Raw genomic sequence first — 20625 nt, 5'->3', positions numbered from 1 at the left:
GACTTTCTGAATGAAGCCAGTCATTTCTGCTTTGAGAATAAATAACTCTCACAGTCCCTGGTCCCCGTAAGATTTCTGCAGGCACACTTTATTTTATTGTACTTTGAAATCTAAAGGACTCTTCAAGAAGGGAAGGTTAAACCTACATGTAAGTGTTCACGAAGCCAGAGCGTTATTTGTCTAATTTCTCCTAGGCTGATAATCAAATACTAAATAGCCCTAGCTTTTGGAGCAAACATTTCCCCCTAAGGACAAACCTCTTCACTGAACAATAGATCAGAAGTGAGCTGGCACTCTGGAGTTCAAGACAGACCTACTGTAATTAATTCAGTTAGAGCACAGCAATTTAGAGGTAGCAGAAGGATGGCAAATCCCACCCTGTTTCCTAATCTTTCCCAAAGGAACGTATTTATTACAAACTCTTAAAATCACCTTTTGATAACATTGAATAGCCTGTGAGGGGCCCATTAAAGCATACAAGGCAGACCCATTTTAATCCTTAATACCACTTGAAGATTATCCATTTTAAATGGCCTTGCAGAGCTTATCATAATTTTGTAAACTATTAAAAAGTATTTAAAAGCACTACTATATCTATCTGATGAGAAACATGGGCTCTTCCAACCTGCTTTACACACTGCATCTCTGTGGCTGCCTGGTGGTGATTCCAGCTTTGGCGACCCAGATTCTCACTGGTACCAAAGCTTCCTGAATTTCACTGAGAGTACAGACTGTATTACAGCCACCTGGGTCACTCTGCTCCTCAGGGTGAATGCAGAGATCTCATTTTGCTTCTTTACACGGGGTACTGTCAACCAAAACCAAGTCAGCTAACTCACAACTGCCCATGCTTTTCAGGATACGCAGTAACCGGCATTTAAAAGCATTTTGGCTTTCGAGAGTGTTGCTGAAACAAAGCCATCTTTTACTCAGTACTTTAAGAAAGATCTCCCATCTAAATCACTTAAGAAAGAGAAAAACAAGCCATTCTGTGGCTCCAGGAACAGGCAGTGGCTGACATTAGCTAGAGGTCTTCCTCTCACCCACTGGCAAAGGCAAGATGTGAGGACAATCCTCACCTGTAAGTGAGCTCAGACAGCAGATTTTACCAGACTCTCCATTCAAGAGTAGACAAACTAACCTCCATTCCTGAGAAGCATCATAGCAGCTGCAGGAACTGTGTCCAGGTCCGTGATGGTGTCTCTTGCTGGTCTCCTTCAGATGCAGCAGCAGTATGCTGCTCCTAAACCCAGGTGACTGCACCAGTAACACAGCCAGGCTGGAAAAGGAGAGAAAGAAAATGGAGCAAAGTCATGCCTCCACAAATGTGCAGCGGAAATAAACTGAAATGCAGGTGTTCCTGGTTGAATCCTGATTGGCTAACTCCCTCTAAGTGCTGCCTTAGAAGCGTGGGGAATAGAGGAGGGAGAGAAAGGAGCTGTCCACTTTGCTTGACTTCCGTCTGTGCCATTGAGCTTGTATAGGAGAGGTCAGCATGGAGGGACCTGTTGACTTGGTAATTTGCAATTGTATGATGTGGCTCTTTCTCATGTCCTTGGTTGCCTTCACTAGATGAGTAACTGCCACATTTAGAAGGCAAAAGGAAAAGAAATGTGAGCTCAAGAGGAAAGTGCAGCATTGCATATTCACTCTTCAAACCCAGGAGAGCAACAACAGCAAACCAAAAAGCATACAAGGCATGGGATAACTGGGATGGCTTGGAAAACAGGGGGCTAATTAACCCATCTTGTGCCAGATAAGCTGGGCTTCTCTCACAGCAGCACCAATAACACATCTAAACTTGACCTGCAACACTGGCTCAAGCTTATGAGCAGAGAAGTGTTCAGGCTGAAATCAAGTGGGTAAGTAGTGAGGGGAGGCTGCCAAACTCATTTTCAATGGGGATCTGAACCACTATTCAGTCCAGGTGACATTTTACATATTTACACCATTGTTTTTGTTTAATTTGTGAAAGCAATTACACAGCCAATTGAACAGTGTAAAGCAACTGCTGCAATAGTCAATATTTCAAAGAGGTACAGCGCAGCTCAGCTCTCCCAGTTCAGATATTCAGGCATAGCCCTACGGTATCTGTACCATCCATCACTGACATTGCCATCTGGCTTACCTGAATCCTCCCCAAATACCACCTGTGCTGAACAAACCTGACTCTTCTTTGGGCTCCTTATAAGGAAAATGAGGCAGCAAAACACCCTGCGCTGCAGGCGATATGGACAATCTTAGCTGGCATTGTCAGCTCTTAACTGAAGCATGACAGGGGACAGTTAAGTGACAGACGAGGCCAAATACACTGGGCCTCTGGGTGGTCACTTTGATGCAGATAATTGGCGGCTCACCCTGTTGAATTGCACAGTGTAAACATGTAATACTAGACCTCTACAGGAATGCTCTGCCCTTGTCTCACTTCAGCTGAACTACTCTGGTTTTTACTTCTGTGGCTGAACTCAAACCTGTGCCTCTGGTCCCTTTTTCTGCTGGAACTGAATGGGTGCAGCTCCAGTGACCTTGCCCCTCCCCCCCTCCACACTCCTCACAGACCTTCGATTGGATATATTCTTGTTAAGTTTCACCCAGTAAAAGTGGAAAGAGAGAAATTTCAAAATTAAACTACCATATAATTTTCTGCATTGTATTTCTGCATTGCACTTTGCAAATTCAGGATAAAATCAATCTTCTTAACTTCTCTACTTCTTTCTGTTTACTGCCAGCTCTCCTCCCCTTCACCCCAGTGCCATTTACCTTCCTGTCAGTCCAGCTGTAGACCTCTGCCTCCTCATCTGCTGTGGTTCTGCTGGTCGTGACTGTCCTGCTGGAGTTGGCAGGCAGACAAGAGGAAGGTGTGCGCTCTAAGTGGAGTTTCAGCGAGGGAGACAAGTTCAAATGTTTCCATGTGTCAGTTTCAGAGCGTTCCCAAACAGCAGTGAAGTTCAAGTCCATACTCCTGTTTTGCTCAGTTTAGATTTTGGCAGGTCAGGTGGGATATGAAGAGGCAGCAATCAGGCATTTCCACCACCCTGGAAGATGGCATGCGCAGAGAATGCCCTTTGCTGTATCAACCGCACAAGGGAGAACCCTGGAAAAGATGCAAGTCCCATGAGGATGTACAAGGAGAAATTTGGGCCTGCTGCTGGTCTGCCTGATATATGGAGCAATATCAAATCCCAAACTGTTTCATCAGCAGTGAAACCTATTAATTTAGGGTATCTAAGGGTTCAATACGGTATAGCTGACTTCACCTGAAGGGAAGGAGAGACTTACTGGGCCTCCCTCTTCTACCCAGCTGCCTCCTTTGTGGTGTTTGTAGGAACTTCATCTTACAAAGAAGGAATGCTCACAAGGTATTAGGGGATGCACTCGCACACATCAGTGTCAATTGTACACGCAAAATGGCATCTCACCATGTCAGGGCTGAGGGACTATGGCCATTTGGAGTGGGAGACTTGGAGGAAGGGCTGGGCCTGGCTAAAAAGCAAGGGAGAGCCCTGCCTGGCTGGAGCATGCTACCTACCCGTGCCAGTGCGGCTAGATAACTCAAGTGATATTCCTCAAAAAGTGGCACGGGACTCCTTCTCAGTGTGGGGTAGGGTGGATGAGTCATGCAGAGGGCATCAGCAAAGTTTACCCGGTGAATCATGTGCTCCAAAGAACAAGACTTGCGAAAGGTCAACCAGAGAGTCTAGGGCAGAGCACAAAGCTGAATGGAGAAGCCCTGAATTTGAAATGCTGCCTTTTCTCCTCATTCTTGTACTAACCACTCCCCAGGACCAAAGCAGGTATTTATCGCTATGATCCCCAACAAACACAGTAGCCTGGATGTGCTGGAATATTTTTGGTGTGCAAGTCAGAGAAATTGTGTATCATTACTTAACAGAAAATAAATAGTTTAAAGCAGATAACTAAATAGGAGTTACAGTATTCAAGCTCAACATTGTGGCAGCTGCTTGTCAGAAAAGACACAAAGCAGCTCTGTGACCCATGTGGTATCAATACTGCACACAGGTATGTATGCGATCTAATCTTTCCATTGAAATCTAATTATAGCAAAATTGCAGTTACATTAGCAAGTTTATATTACAAAGCATTACAAAGCAAGTTTAACCTTAAGAAACACCTGTGTATTGAGTGCATCTTCTCAGGCTACACCTCTGCTTTCACGGTGGGATTGGTTTGCTGGTTGACCTCCCTGCACAGCCAACCAGGACGGAGCTGGACTCTCTTTTGACTCAGACCTCAGGGGATTGTTTCTCTCAAATCCTCTCACAGAGCCCAAGTCCTTAGAGATCCCACTGCTTTCTGTTTCTCTTTGCTGTGGTGCAGCACAGGAACCCCTCCTACCACCTCAGGCCCCGGCTAGGGCTGAGCCACCAGGACGCACTGCTGCAGGTCTGTGGTGGGACACCTTGGTGTTACAGGTGGGTTGCTGAAGTGGTATAACGTTGCCAGTAGAGTAGGAGATAACTGTGCACACTACTATGCTGGAAGCTGGCAGTAGTGCTGCTGTGTTACCTATGATAAATAGCCTGTGTCACCGCAGTAGCTAGTCTCCAGATTGAAGCAGACTTTTGCGAATCAGCAGGGTCAGCATTTGAAAAGCATGTGAATATTGTGCACTTGTAAATATTTGAGCACATCTGTTTAGCTCCCTCTCAAAAACCACTGGGAAAAACTACTTCACATTGTGCCATGCAATGCTGTTACCCTGCTCTAATTGTCAAATCTGTTGAGTGTTTTTCTCATGCACACAAAAATTAAAAATTACTATCCTCATTCATGATTAATTCAGCTGCAGTGCTGCACTGTGTCACACTGCATTTTTTAAAGTATTAAATCCCACCTCATAATCAGAAGAGTTTTAATTAACTTTTTGCCAGTTCATCTTTTTCCCCTCCTTCACAGCGCCTCAGACAATCTCCAGAGCTGCTCACCCCACAAACGTCTCCCTGGATGCTACCATGACAGCAGCTGAGCACCAAACTGGCACTGTGAAAACTGCCTGCACCAACCCACAGTGCCTCTCCCATACCTCCTTGCTACAGGTCTAAGGCCAGTTGCCTGCCCTCACACAGCTTACCTGGCCAGGGGATGACAGAGGTCTAACCCAAGGCATTTTCAGTTGCCTGAGAAGAGCATCAGGCTCTTATTTTCCTTCAGCCCAAATCTTCTAGCGGGTATGGGATTGGTCTTTTATATTAAATCTTTAGGAAGTATAAGGGAGAACTTCAGAAGAACAGTATTCCTGCCTGTCTGTCTGTCATGTTTCTGCAACATCATCTGCCCTCTTTCCAGCACCTGGTACTGCCCAGGACTGCCCCAAACTGCTCATGCACCTCTCCTGAATTTACAGGCACTCTACCAAGCAGGGACGCATTTGCAGGTAGGAAAAATTGCTGTTTCCTCTTGCCCAAGCTGGCCCTGACAAGAAGGAAGGAAAGCAGTTATTACACGTTATTATTTTCAGAACAGAGCAAAAGGCAAAGCAAACAGCATGGAAAGAAGACCCACAGGAGACCCAACTCCCTTCCAGAGGTTTCATGAACCTTTCCAGACCAGCGTGATTTTTAGACTCAGCTTGGAAGGGATTACAGAGCCAACAGCCAAGTAGGCTTGAGCAGGTTTGGACCTCAATACACACGTTTTCCATGTGAGCAGAGCGTGCAGCAAGCACCGAGAAAGACAGCAGGAGCTGTCCTACCTCTGCCCTGCTGGGACCCTGATGGGAAGCTGACCTGGCAACATGAGCACGCTGTCTCTGGACAGCTTTTCCTTGCAGGACCAACACTTACTCAGCGGATCTCCTCAGGTTTTTCTGACCTTCACAGTATTACAAGGGTCACATTTTCACATGGCTGAATTACTTCTGAACAATTTCTCTGATGTATTAGGCACAAACATGCTTTCTGTCAGCATCAGGCATATCTAATCTCTCCACCTGCTTTCTCCCCTGGCAGTTACATCCAGTCTCTGTTGCATGGAAAATCACACTGTCCTTTTTTTGGTTGGTAGCATATTGCTGCTGCAGGCCACGGGAGCACTCATTGTCCCCTTCCTGCCCATGCTGCTTCCCTCATAGCCTAGCTCTGACAGGTCCCAGGTCTGCTTCCCCCCTTCCTTTCTGAAGACTCACTGCTTATGATTTCATATCCTCACTTTACCTCATTTAATGTTTAACATTTCACATCTTAATTGCACTAATGAGTAACTTATGCGGGTCACACAGTAGTGTCTCCTCCGAGCACGTGCCAGTGGGATACCTGCTATCAAAGTGGTGCCCCTGCAAAATGTCCGGGGTGCCCAAGTGGGAATTTATAACTATCCTCCCTGCCCACCTGCAGGGACTGCCAGCCAGTCCCCCTGCTCACAGCCCTGGCCAAAGGTCACCTCACACCACCAACAGGGCAGGGAGGAGGCCCCAGGGGAGGACTTCCCTGGAGAAACACCTGGAGGTGCTCCTGCATCGTGTTCAGCCTCTCCTCAACAACCCAGCCCAGGGACATGTACCAGCACTGTCCTGCTCCATGACATGCAACACGGCAGCACTCCATGGGCGCTTCTTCTCGCAGGCTGCAGCAACTGGAAAACAAAGGATATGGGGTTTCATAGAATGCATGCTGCTTAATATGGCATTGCACAATACAGACAAGATACAAGCAATGAAGAATGGAAAGCAAGAAGAAATGAAAGGGAACAGGATCAAGAGCACATTTAATGACAGTAATTTCTGAAAGTGGTTTGCTGTGTATTTGAAAACAGAAAGATGGGCAGTGGCCGTTTACCAGCTCTCATCTGAGGGGACATGGGACACTCAGGAAGGGCAGAAGTGATGTTGGTTTGCTGTCACACACGACACCTTGCAATATTTGCTGCTCTTCTATTTCTTTTTGTCTTCAAGGATCACATTCCTTGGAAGACCTCTGAGCCTCTGTAAGGAGCTGGGAATCCCATCAGTAACTGGGAAGATAAAACATTGTTATATATATGATATGAGGCCAGAAGAATCATCTTCTGAAACATTTGCTTTTCAATAAGAAAACAAGCAAAGGCATTCCTGGCTCAGGGTCATTTTTAGTGGGATTTCCTTAATACTTGTTTCCCAGCCCTTCCTGCCCACTTTCCCCCAGCTCTGAATCCACTCATCCATAGCACAGGTTGAAAACAAATGTACCCTGAGCCAGAGCAGCTTGAACCTCATCAGGGCAGGAGCTGCTCTGGGGAGGACTCCTCTTTCCAAGCTGACACTCGCCTAGCACTGCTTGTTTCACTTTCTGGAATGAAAGAAGCTGCAGTCACCAAGAGACTTTCATGCCATTATTTTGTATTTGTTGTCACAACAGTTGTGTGCACAGTAGCTTTATTCTGGCTCTGGAGTGGTCAATACGCTACTAGTTGTTTTAGAATAAGATCGTGTAATGACTAGGCCAACTGATATTAAAAGTGCGCTCCTCCATTTCCTGATTTATTTTTTTTTGTCCTGCTTTGCTGCCACCCCAGCAGCACCCAGGATGGGCAGACCCTCTCCAGGCTTTCCTGCAGAGCCTATTTAACAGCATCAGCCAAAGAGATGCCCCTTTGGTCTGAAACACAGCCCTTCCCTGCCTGGAGTTTGCTTTGGGGTATACCCAAAATATTGTGCATACCTTCCGCCATCAGAAACTCTCCAGGAAAATGTTTGTGCAGAAAGGAAGGGCTGCTCCTTTTAGCTCTGAAGCATGATAGGCTGAAAACAGAGATCAACATATGCTTTGTGAAATAAAAGTAAGAAGGACCATTGAAATAAAGTATGACTGTTGTTTATAGCTGAGCATTGCAAGGCTGTGTAAGAGATTTGGACACTTTACCACTAAAATTAATCAAAGACATGCATTACAGTCCCCTAGGCTGATTTGCAAATACAACTGCAGGTCTCAAGTGTACATTGCATATGTGTAATTGTCAGCTCTAGTTTATTTTGAATACAGTCAAGGTAAGATAAAACAGACAAAAATGCTTGCACCCAGGTATATCCTGCATTTGAGGAAATGAAGAACAACACCCACCTATCTGCCTGACATTCATTTGAAAGCCCTAAGCTATGCTGTACATTCACCTTACAGGTTATTCCCAGATGGAAAACTGCATTTAAGAGAGATTGGTAAAAGCAGAGCTGAGCCCACAGATTTATAGGAACCTGTCTCTCCAGAAAGCATAATTCTTATTATCACTTCTTCAGCCACCCCTCCTCTGCTAGAGGTTCCCCTTCTCCCCAGCCCAGCTTCCAGTCTCATGACACACACAGCTTTTTTCCCTGTCCACAGCCAAGTTTTTGCCTCCCTAGAGCCATGGCTTTGTACAACAGGGCTGTTACCAGCCTCTCTGCTTGTGAATCTAAGCTGCCTGGCGCAATCATCTTCTCTACCATAAACACCAAGTAGCTGCTGTCTGTGGACCATGGGCAGTGGCTTTGAATGTGTCTGGTTTTGTCCATTCAGCAAGTTTTCCAGGTGCTACAAAGTTCTGTACTTCCCCTGCTTCGGGATACAGAGACTGGCTGCTATTCCACTTCTGGTGCATCTCCTTCAATATGAGTTTTTTTCCTCATGTAACCATGAATGTAGAATATAGAGAATCACAAAGTATCAGTGAAAAGAACGTGTTCTTGCGTAAAAACACCATTATGCTTTAACAAATGGGACACAAGAAGAGGCATTAGCATGGACAAGCTTATGAAAGGGGGAAGTTCAGCCTAAGATGGCCAACAAAACAGTATTGAAAGGGTCTTCAGGAGTTTCCTCACTGTTCAGTGTGATGCGTAATAGTGGATGAGCAGAAGGGAGAACTCCTCAGAGCAAAATGGATCTGGCAGAGCTTCTGGCTACGTCAAAGGATAAAGCCAGATTCCCCAGAAATAGCTAGGTAACCAAACAGGAGTTAAACACATCTGCTTGGAATCATTTTCAGCTGATTTTTGGTCATAAGAGGCCATCATTAAGATCTGAAAGTTAATGAAAAAACTGTTTTCACCAGATCTGGAAAAGGAAATTTGGAAATGTTCTTTTCTTTTCTTAACTACATTTTTCTTTCTCTTCCTTCCTCTCCCTACTTTCCACTTTTTCTGTGGTGGCAAATGTAATAAAGGATAACAAAGGAGAGGCAGGAAAGGAGCAGGAGAAAGAATATTCCCTCCCTCCCCCCCCCCCACCCAAAAAAAAAAGGAAGAAGAAAAAGAAAGGATGCAAAAACAAATAATAAAGAACAGAACAACAAAAGCTGAGATCTTTCAACTGCAATTATTTTCCCTAAATTTCAATGAAACCATTCAGGAAAACAAAATATTACTAATTTTCTCTCCAGAGGTTTTTGAAATGGTTTCAGCACTCTCTCCAGCCGGGTTTTCTCCTGTCTCCAAGCCACTGTGATGAGTGGTGCTGGAGGAGCTGCTCCACCAATGCGGGAGCTGGGGAAAGGGCCACTGCGCTGCCAGAGGATACATTGCCGGGATTAAGAAATCGCCAGCACCAGGCTGAGCCCAGCAGGCCTTAGCAGGAATACACCAGCCACCCCGTCACCTCCTCTCTCCGCATTTCAAAATCAGTTTTGTTTATATGGGATGCATGCTGCCATTCAGATAGCTGTCAATGTCAACATCTGACAGACTAAGCATCTAGAAAGAAAAACTCAAAAACCGAGGAGCTCCTTTGTCTGGGTCAGCCTCCTGCAAGGCATTCACGAGTCTCCTGTGCACATCTTAGCTGGTAGAGGTGCATGCGCAAACTGAACCCAGGGGACTGCAGCAGGGACTGGCAGGACCTCCCCAGCACCATGCCTGTGCCCAGCCCTCAGGCAGGCTCCCTTGCTCTTGGCCAGAGGGCACGTGCCAGAAAAGAGGGTGCTGGACTTCTAAAACGTGCAGAGTGCTGGCTGATGGAGCCCTGCAAGCACTGATCTGAACAGCTTGTGAACCATTACTATCTAGAAGTGTCAAGTAAGATTAGAACAAACATCAAGCAATGATGAAATAAACAGCTATTGTATGGGCAGAAATGGATTTTCGGTTTCCACAGTAAATAAAATAATGTGCTGTCTTTGTCAGTGCCCCTGTGATGATACAGTTTGCAGGATTTTTACTGGCAACCTGCCATACTTACTTTCATTTATCTGCCTCAAAGCACTATTTCAAAAAGTGCAAAAGCATGTTGTTGATAGAGTAGATTGTTTATAGCTGAATTGAGTATTTCAGAACAACACTCATTGTAATAAAGCAGGGGAGGGGACAAGGAAGCCAGCACAGCTGCAGCTTCTTGAATCCTTTGTCAAAAATCAATGCCAGAAAGCTGAGACGTATTTATTCAGTCTCAGTAAATGCAATTCAGTCTCAGTAAACGCAACCCCCTCACCGCTCCGCTCTGTGACAAGTGCTAACAAAGGCCCTGAAGTCCTGGAGGCCTACGTTACCTCACACTGACGGTGCTGGCATCTCAGGAGGGTTGTCCGGTGCTCCCCACGGGCTCCTTGATGGCCAGCAGATCCTGCAGGGCCTATCACCCCTGAGCACCACCACAGCTCTGCTGCTGCTCCTAGGTGATGCGCAGCACATGGTACAACAACTTCAGTGATCTAAGGGCAACCAGGGACTGTGGAGAGAGAGAGGAGGGTATTAAACATAACAGCATAAATAAAATGAAGGTGTTTTTAGAGCAGAGGAACACAGCCCTGGTGACCTGCTGCTGCCAGAGCCAGCCAGCTGAGAGGGACAAGAAGCCGGGACAGCCCACTGCAGGTAGGAAGTGGTGGCTGAAGCAGAAAGGTGGCTTGTCTGAGTTTACCAGTCTCCTTCTGTACTCATAGTATCTTCAGAAAGACAGTAAGTCAGAAAGGCTGTTCTCCATGTTGAAAAACAGCATGAAAAGCACATGCCTCTGGAAGTTTCCACTGCTAACAAGGGCTGGTTTCCTCAGCGCAAACAATAAAAGGCTGATGAGTGAGGACTTCAGTTCCCCTAAGACCATAGCATCTAAACAAATAACAGATTGAAAAATACAAGTGGAATTAAGGTAAAAAGAAAGTATAACTGTATTGGAGGACAACTGTAACTACTACCCAAAGTCAGAGGACACAGGGAGAACGTGAGGGTCTCCTTTCCCAGCCCTGCTAGCGCCAGAAGCAAAATGTCTCGCACTCCCACCATGCTGGGGGCGAGCAGCTTTTCTGGCCCCCATTCCTTCAGCTTGTTGGAGGTAACAGTGGTGGCATCACCTCCAGCCTGGCAGTGGAGGGCACCAGACCACATGGCCTGGGAGATAACAGCCTTAGTTTCTCCCTCAGCCTGGTTTCTCAAGTGTCCTGCCCCACAGGCCCCACATATGCTGGTGCTGCATGAGACGGGTCCTGGCCACCTTGGGCCCAGCCTGGGCACCTCAGCTGCTTGGGGGCCTCTCGCCTTGCCAGGTCCCCCTTGGCTTGCCTGGCCGATGCCGAGTGCCCCTGGGATGCTCGTTAGGAGCACAGTGCTCCCAGGCACAGTAGGCTTTCAGGAGGTGCTGCAGTGCCTCAGCTCCCTTTGTCAGCAGGAGCTCCTGGAGGCACTCAGCACCCCAGAGCAACGCTTGATCCTTGGCTGAATCAAACCCCATTAGCATATTTCCAGGCATTTACAGATGCCATATTTTCTACATTAATATTTAACCCACCAAGTCTTTCAAAGCCCATCTTTCCAAACCTCAAGTTCCCAGATGCTTTTTAATGCCCTTCTCAATAGTGCAATAAAAGTCTGATATTTTATTACTCCCATGAATTATTATCCTAATTTGTAATTTGCCAGACTTCCTTAAACTTCAAAATCTGTACTGTATTTTCCCACACACCAAAAAAAAAAATGCTGTGTGTGACACATTTTTCACTAACAAGCTGAAGCCTAATATTTAAATAGACACAATGACTTTTCTGAAAGGGTGCACTATCTTCATCACACTGTCAGCAAAGTTGTTTTATGTCACCCCAAATCATGTTAAAAGGTTTTCCTAAAATAGAAAGGATAACCTAGAACTGTGTACAAAAGACTGGAAGCAGAATGAAATAGTTATACATTCTTATGAACTTTGATGTAACGTAAACTTCCAGGATGGCTTATAGGCACCGTTGTTTTTTTTTTAAAGAAGTTAGCATCTTGGTTATCTGGAATGCAGATGCTGGGCAAATTCAGAAGCTCTGGAATGCTTGCAAGCTGTGCTCCCTATGCAGTAGACGCCAAAGATAATGGAGTAAAAGACACTCAAGATCTCATCCAACATCTACTGAATTCAACAAGAGCCCTTTTACTGACTGTGTGGAGATGTGGATTAGGCCTGCAAGAGCACCTTTCTGTCAATAGAGACCTCACTGGATCCAGAACAAAACAAATGAGGTGGGTCAAATCAGTCGAAGAAAGCACAGACACTGGAAGGGAGACCTCAATGCCAAACTTAGTACACTCATAATGTGCAAACAGGGCAAGACTTCTAAAGACACGAGGCTGATGGTGTCCCAATTCTACTGACACGGGTTGCCCACAGAAGCAGAGACCAGTTTGTATTGAGAAAGACTGATCTACCAACATGAGGGTGGAAACCTCCACGGGCACCCAGTGAGAAATGAGATTTTAATACTTATTAAATTGCAGAAGTGCCTTTCACTGACATCTCAATGCTAAGCTCTGGAGAAGCACAAGTGAACACTACCTGAAACTGTTTTTTCTTCCTGTAGACCTACTGAAAATGAATGCAGAAAACTTCTGTGGAGCCACCTAATGGCTCAAAGGTTGCCACAGCTTTGTGCGGAATGCTATGTTGGAAACTTTTCTGACAAGAGGACAAAAGCTTTTATTTTTCTACATGAAAACATAGCAATATACTTCCCAAAGGCACAGGCCATGCCATCCTGGAAGGCTGGAGACTGAACACTAAACACTCAAATCCTGGAGCATTTAAACTCAGGTGTGGCTGGACAAATCTGAGCCAGAAATGTGCAAGCACCTTGACTGGAGAATCTAGATTCATTCAGAACTGAAAAAATGCAGTAATTTCTGTATTGTTTTCTAGAGATCCTTTCCCACCATGGGAGAGATCCACCTTGCAGTGAACCTGTCAGAGCCTATTTTAAGATGGACAACAGCTTTGGATATCAAACTCTCCTCAGAGAGGAGTGATTCCTAGTGATGGAAATGTATTTCCACAGAGCATCTGTGAAGGTGGATGAGAGGGCTCATCACAGGCACAGATGCTCCAGTCCACTAATCCTTCTTGCTCTGCCTTAGACCCCTTCAACTACTCCTTCCCACTTAAAATTCTCCATGGAGCAAAGCACCATGTAATGCAGCAAAAGCTCTGTTTGAGCCCAGGCTCTCTCATCTCCTTGTTTCCCCTTGGGTGTTCCAGTTGTTGCAGGGCATCCTCTTACCCATTACCTCTAGCATAATTACTCATTTGGGAAACTTAAGAACAGAAGTAAAAGTGGGATCTGGAGTTAACAGGAGGGAACATCTTCCTACAAATGCTGTGTGGAGTTAAAAACTCTTTTAGGAAAGAAAACATGACTTTAGCAGGTTTCTCATCAACTCAGTATTCCACATAGGACCAGTACTGGAGCTTAGCCTTAAGAGGGGGCAACCTGATCCCAGAGAGGAAAGCAGGCAGACTCCCCTCTGAACTGCCAGGGATTAGTCCTGCCCCAAGTTCAAGCCTGGGAGCAAATGCCAGGTCACTGGAATTACTTGGCTCCAGTAAGACAGGATTTGCTTCAGGTATGACCTCGAGTAACAAACTAAAAGTAAAATACAATACACCAACATATAGCTACTATGTTTTCTATATACATGCTATAGGCACTGAAATTATTTATTTTTCCCCAGTTACAATTTCATTCCTACTTCTTGCTCTTTTTTTCTTTTTTTTTTTAAACACCTTTCCTCCAAGGAGCTGTTGAAGGCAACTCTCCATTTTGCTGAATACGCACTTCCCGCCTTTGACTCTATCTGCTGAGATAGTTGGCAAAGTAGGCATTTCTTCTGCATCTCTCCCAGCCAAGCAGCAGCCACTGATCTTGAAAAGAGGATTCAAGGCCCCTTCTGCATCACTCTGATGGTTTTTGGAGAGGATCACTTCAAACCTCAGACTTCACTTGAGGCTGAGGGAGCTGAGAAGAGCAAATTCCCTTCAGCATTCAGGGCACTATAGTCACGTTGTTAATATAATACAGGGAAGACATGCAGCTACACTACTGGGTGAAACACAAGCATGCTCAGGGTAAGTACTGCCTCAAATTGCCTCATAAGTTAAAAAGTCATCCAAAGCTGTGAGGCAGAAAGTTGAAAGCCCCACAAAGAAGTCAAATAGATTCCTCTAAAGGCCACAGAAAAAGAATTTGGAGAGTGGTTCAGGTGTTTCTCAGCACATGCAGCCATGGCATTTACCCCAGAAGTCCCACCATCAGAAGACTGCTATTGGGACCGGTCAGCTCTGTTGTCATGTTCCCCCTGCAACCCTTCCATCACCTCCCCGGGCTAACACAAACCAGAAACCCACCATCCACAGAGCTGGCAAAGCCTTAGTGAGCAAACAGGGATGATGTGCGAGAGTCCGGCATGGCACCCAACAGCATCTGTATGTGACTGACGGCCTCCGTGTGGCACTTAACCCTCTGCTGATTTCTCAGGGCTGCAATGTATCAACAGTATTACCTTTTCTGATGAAATATCATCATCGCATGTAAACATCATTGACGGGCATTAATTGCAGACAATACCTTCAGTCAACAATTGGACGTTAATAAGCACAGACCTTGAGAATTAACACAATGAGACACTTGTACTTAATCACTAAAGAGTACTTCTCATAAAGAAAACCCTTTCCTTTTGTTCCTAAAAAGGTCAAAGTCTTCACTTCTCTATTTGACAAGGAGAAAAAACACACATAGGAGAACCTATCTAAGCTGCTTTATGTGGCTTAAATTATTTCCATCCATGCGTAAAAAAACATTCCGTTTCAAAGATGTTCACCAAGTTTTTGTGTGTGATCTACAGCTCCCAGAGTCTCTGTTCCTGAAATTATTAGGTTAGCTGCTGAAAGCAGCAATCAAGTTTTACTGTTAATCTTAAAAGCTAATCCTTTTTATTGACTTCCCAGTCAATAAACTTGTAGCTCTCAAACTACTTTCAGGTTTACTTGAGTAATAAGAGGGTTTGTGTGTACCTGTGCATGTGTTTGAAGCTGCTAATTTCCTTGCTGAGTAAGTTGCACTCGCAGGTTAAAACTATAAAGCAATTTGCCTTATCTGCTGGCGTGGGGTCCTACTTCCCCTGAAATCAGAACAAGGCTTAAGCTGAGAGGACTCAAGGAGTAAGGTCAGGACCCTCATCTGGTCAGTTTATGGGGGGCTCTTACAGGGAGTCAATCTTCCTGACGAAGAGGAAGGATAAAGAGAGAGATTTTATTTTATTTGTTAAAAGAAACCCAGCAGATATGGCCCTGTCCCTATTCTTAAATTGAAGTCTAGCCCAGAGAACTAAATAGTGAAGCATCACACAGATTTATCGCTCTTCAGCTCCAGCCAAAGACGAGGGAACGAGGGGCATGCCAGATGTCTCGGCCTCCTTCCAGTTGCCGTGAACCAGGTGGGCTGTGCTCACCCTGCTCTCAGCTCTCCCCTTACTCACGCCTGTCTCCAACAGCACTAGGCTCCCCAGCAGCCCCAGCACCACCTCAGCACGACGAAGAAGGTACAGCATGGGAGAAGAAAAGCAGGTCTGCTCTCAGCTTAAGTGCTATGTCGAACACTAAAATATAAATAGCTCTCCGAGCAGCAGGGAAAACATGAAGGCTTCCTCAGCTTTGTAATTCGTGGTGGGATTTTCTTGTGCTGAGCAGTATGTGAGCTCCAACTGAAGCTCTTCCCACTGGTGGGGGGCATTTGTTCTGCCTGTCGGAGCACAGCCCTTCCCTCGGCAGCAGGATTAATGCTGTGTCTCTGTCCATCACACAGTCTGCCAGAACTAAAATCCTCACCACGCACAGCCGCTGCTCAAGCGGAGCAGGGACCAGCCCCTGGGCTCAGAAGGTGCTGGGGGGTTATTTTCTCCCTCCCTCGCTAGGCGTCAGTTTTCACCTCAGCCCACCCCCTCTTCCAGGCTCTCTGGCTGCAGCTCCAGCAGCACCGGGAGACGGCCACCGACCACCGTGTGAGCTCTGCTCCCATCTGCGGAGCAAGGCCGTTCAGGCCATGCTCACACGGCAGGACCAGGCCGCGGCGCGGGCTCGCCACTGCGCTCGGGTTTCAGGTGGGCCCGTTCCCCGCCCGCTCTGAACGCGTACAGCGAGTTTCATGCTCTTAACATTTCCCAGAAATTCAAAGTGACAGAACCGGAGGTATTGCAATCTGGAACTCTTAACTTTAGTAAACTGGTGAGAATACTGGAATGTGCATGTTCCTTATTTAACTGCTCCACCAGCTTTCCTTATATGCTGCTCGGCACAGCCGTTCAGGATACATATTAGACAACTAACATCTGGACTGAATATCTATTAGGACCATATGCTCTACTCAGCTACAGCATCATGTTGGAGATTGGGAAAATCCAAACCAAATGGAGATATCAGAAACTTTCAAGGGTCAAAAATAAAGTCATTTTGGTTTTCCCAGCCCCAACGAACACGGTATATTGGCCTGCGCTCTATGCCTCATGCAAAAGTCTCATTGTAGAAATAATCTGACTTTATAAACGAAAAGCAACTTGAGTATTGTGGTTGAAAACAGATCTATCTCAATGATTTTTTCCCCAGTAAGGTTTTGAGTGAGGCAATGCTGAATGCCTGTCTCCTAAATGAGACTGAACAGTAAGAGACCCAGCCTTTATCATTCTGTCAATGCTTTATGATGGTGCTTTCACTGTGGGAGTAATGGTTTCCAGTTTCGCCCCAATAGAATTCTCCTGGTTTACAGCTGAAAAGGTTACATGTGCCCTAAATGGCCATGCATGGGAATGTACTGCTTACATAAACAAGAGTCGCATTTAAATGCCATCAGAACCCCTCAAGACAGCCGGAGGAGCACAGCATGACTCCCTCACGGCTGAATAACGAACCGAGAGCACTGAGCAGCTAAAGCCATTTTGTACATGAAAGGAAGAAGGTAGAAAGAGTCCCTTTAACGAGCTTTGAGGCCCAATCAGGAAAAAAATAGACTTCCCTGGAGCAAGGAGCAGAACTTAATAACTGGGCTTCTTCGCACTGCTTCAAATGAGTGTGCTTCAAATTCACTTCAAATGAATGTGCTTTTGGGCAGTGCGCTTGGCAGAGAGTGGTGTCTCAGGCCCCAGATGAAGGGATTTCTCCTGATTTAGCTGGGGCACCAGGAGAACCATTGCATTTTATCAAAGTAATATCCATGCCATATTTTTCCAGGTCAAGATGGCAACCCTTCCCCCCCAAAAAATAAAAAATAAAATTAAAAAAAAAATGCAAGAGAAAACAATTCCATTTTCCACTATCATTTTTCAAGACAAAATTAAATAAATAAGATAAAAAAATGTATCTAAAACCCAACTTACAAAATCATAAACATCCTTTCTATGCTATCTTTTTTAATGTTTTGGATGGATGGATCAACATAACAAGTTTGGAGAAAAAGAGGGCATAGGGTGGATATTTTTGGTCCAGAGAAGTGGATGAGCAGGCAGTAAGGGGCTGGGTGTCTGGAGAGAGAAATGAGGTGGGATTCAACAGCACAGCATGCCCAATAATAGCTTGTAAGGACTCAGTGCAGCAGCACTGCTGCGCCCTGGGAGCCCATTGGCTGAGAAGGGCAGGGAGTGAGAAGGGCTGGAGATGGCCACAGGATGTATGTGAGTCACCAGCACCTGGCCTTGAGAGTCCGCTACGGCAGGTGAGGTAAGGTAATTCCCCCAGAGATAAGGCAGTATAACAGCACTGCTCAAGGCCAGGGGACCTCATCAACCGTGCAGCAAGCTCTTACCACCACTCACGTTCAGGAAAGACGAAAGAGGCAGTGAGAAATGTTATCAGGGTGACCAGGAGGTTGGATCCTGAGGATTGTGGCTGGATTAGCCCAGAAGCAGACTCTGATCTTGTCTATAGATCAGTGGGATGCAAAAGGAAAATGAGAAATAAGCACCATGGAGGGGAATTCTTTTCAATAATTGTGTTGGCAAAAGGTAGAGAACAAGTGGTTAACTTGCTATAAATGCACACTGATATTTTCTTTAAGGTGCTAAATTGCACTATGGTCTCTCAGCCAGAGAAAAAAATGCAAGGCTTGATAATCCTCCCAAAGCCCTGACATCCCAATGAAGCCAATGACAAATTCCTGCCGTCCATCCCTGTGCTTGGCTGCCCGCAGCTTCAAGCAGATGTTCCTGAACTTATATTCAATTCCTTTCAGAAGTTTTTTTTTTTTTCCTTCAAAACTCTGAGGTCTAGAGACTTCGTTTTCTTGAGATGAAAGATTAGATTCTGTCAGCTCTGAGTACATATGTGGGCTGATCTGGCCTATGGGCCGTATGTTTGACACTTCTAGTGTACTGTGTTATTGTACCCGGGGGAGGTGACGGGGACTTATTTATAGACAGTGTCTGTCAGGGGAAGTTGTTAAGTGAGATTCGTGTGGGTTAAAATAGGAAGAGTATGTACTCTCTTCAGTGGACACTCCCTTGATTTTAGGCACAGTCAGGGTGAGCACCCTTAGTGAATCTTAACAATTTTCAATTTATTAATTTTTTTTTTTTGCGAGAACATGCAGTATTTTTAGAATCTTCATGCATATCGAAATTTGGAGAAATGACAAGCCCAGCGACTTCTGGGACACTCAGAGCAGACCTAACCTGTCATCTGTGCCTTGCAGAGCTGCAGACACCACTGCAGAACTGGTGCAAACACGGCACCACTGCAGTGTCGGTGCTCAACACCACGCGGCATGTGGGGCACGCAGCACCGGGGCTGTGGTCCCCAGCCCCCTGCACACACTGTGCCCGAACCTCTGCCTGCCACGCATGATCCGTAGCCTTTTTCCGAACAGCCACCACGCAGCAGGGGCTGAGACAAGATGGACACCTGGTCTAACCCAGGGAGGCAGCTTGCATGGTCTGATGCTCAACCCCAAAACCCCTGCCCACATGCGATCCAACAGCCCGCTTCTTCCAGAACGCCTCGGCGTGAAACAAAAAGCCACCCTGGGTTAAAGGGAAGGAAAACATCTCCTGTTGACTTCACGACAGGGGCCCGGGGCTTCACCCTGTCTCACTGAATCTGCTCCTTCTCTAGTGCAAATTATTTGAGAAAGAAAGTTTCCTGATATTAGCATCTCACACATCACCAAGCAGATTGCTAGTGCTTGAGAAATGGCCAACAAAAATAACTTCCTCGCAGGGTTTAAGTACATAAGATTTAAAGTAGCCAATGAAGTTTTCAAACTCGTAACACTTCAAACAGAAGAGCTCCAACAGTAAGCGTACAGCTTAAAAACTTAATCAAACACACTAGTTCACAGCAAGAGCAAGTAGATAAAACAGATGCGAGATTTCTAGCCCAAGTCGTTCTCACATATGGTAACACCATCCTCTCTTAGGGGAAACCAATAACAGCAAACAACGAAAATGCCCTTATTTAAAAAAATTCCTTAGTATGTCCAAACTGCCATCTCTGTTCAATCTCAAACTTACAAAAACCAATCCCCTTGGTTCGGAGTCTGCTGATGCTTTAGGTTAAAAAAAAACAAAGCACCACAACTTCCCCTCCCCCCCCAATTGACTGGAGTTGCTGTTATGAGGGAAATCCTTTGAGAAGCTCGTCTCAGTCGGGTTCCTATTACAGGGCACAGGGACAGCATCCCCAGGCGTGAGTCCAGGCTGTGCCAGCACAACACTGCGGTTCCCTCATGTTTCTCCATTGAGTGGCAACAGAGCTGGGACCTTCTCATGCCATGGTGTGGCATGCGTGGAGCAGAGCTGGCCTGCTCATACTCGAGCTTCTTTACAGCTCCTTGCATTTAATCAAAAGCTTTTTTTCTTTCTCTGGCCTGGATTGGATGTGGCTCATGAGCTCAGTGATGGAAAAGCCAATAGTTAATCTCACTAGTCAGACCTCCATTTTCTCTGTTCATTTACTGAATTAAATTCCAGCTGTTACCAACTATTCATATGCTCTCTCTTGGTTGTACAAATCCACGTACACTGAAACAGCTATGTTCATTAAAAGGTAGTACTGTTAGGGTTCTCCTCCTAACAGCCAGCTTATTAAGTACCATTTTCACACAAAACTGAAAGCCTTGAAATCAGTGGTGCCTAATGCAAAATGAGAAAAACAATGGTCTGGTTTTTGAGGTGCACGCACCAGCACAGCAGCACTGGTTGGGTGGGACTGCTCCGTTTCACACCTGGTGCAAGTCTCCCCTTAGGCTGCTATCATCAGTCCCACTTTTTCAGGATTAAATGCATGCAGCAGAGGACTTTGCAGCAAGAACAAGCTGTCAGCTCTGATGCAGGACAGCAGCAGCAGTGCTAGAGGCAAGAGCAGCCATGTGCCTGTGCTCGGCGGTGCTCACCTCAGCTCCCTTCCAACGCTCCTCTCCTGCACAGCCTGAAGATGC

Source organism: Cygnus olor, chromosome 6 (genome assembly GCF_009769625.2).
Source record: "Cygnus olor isolate bCygOlo1 chromosome 6, bCygOlo1.pri.v2, whole genome shotgun sequence".
In the NCBI taxonomy this organism is placed as follows: Eukaryota; Metazoa; Chordata; class Aves; order Anseriformes; family Anatidae; genus Cygnus; species Cygnus olor.
This window is presented reverse-complemented; position numbering follows the sequence as displayed.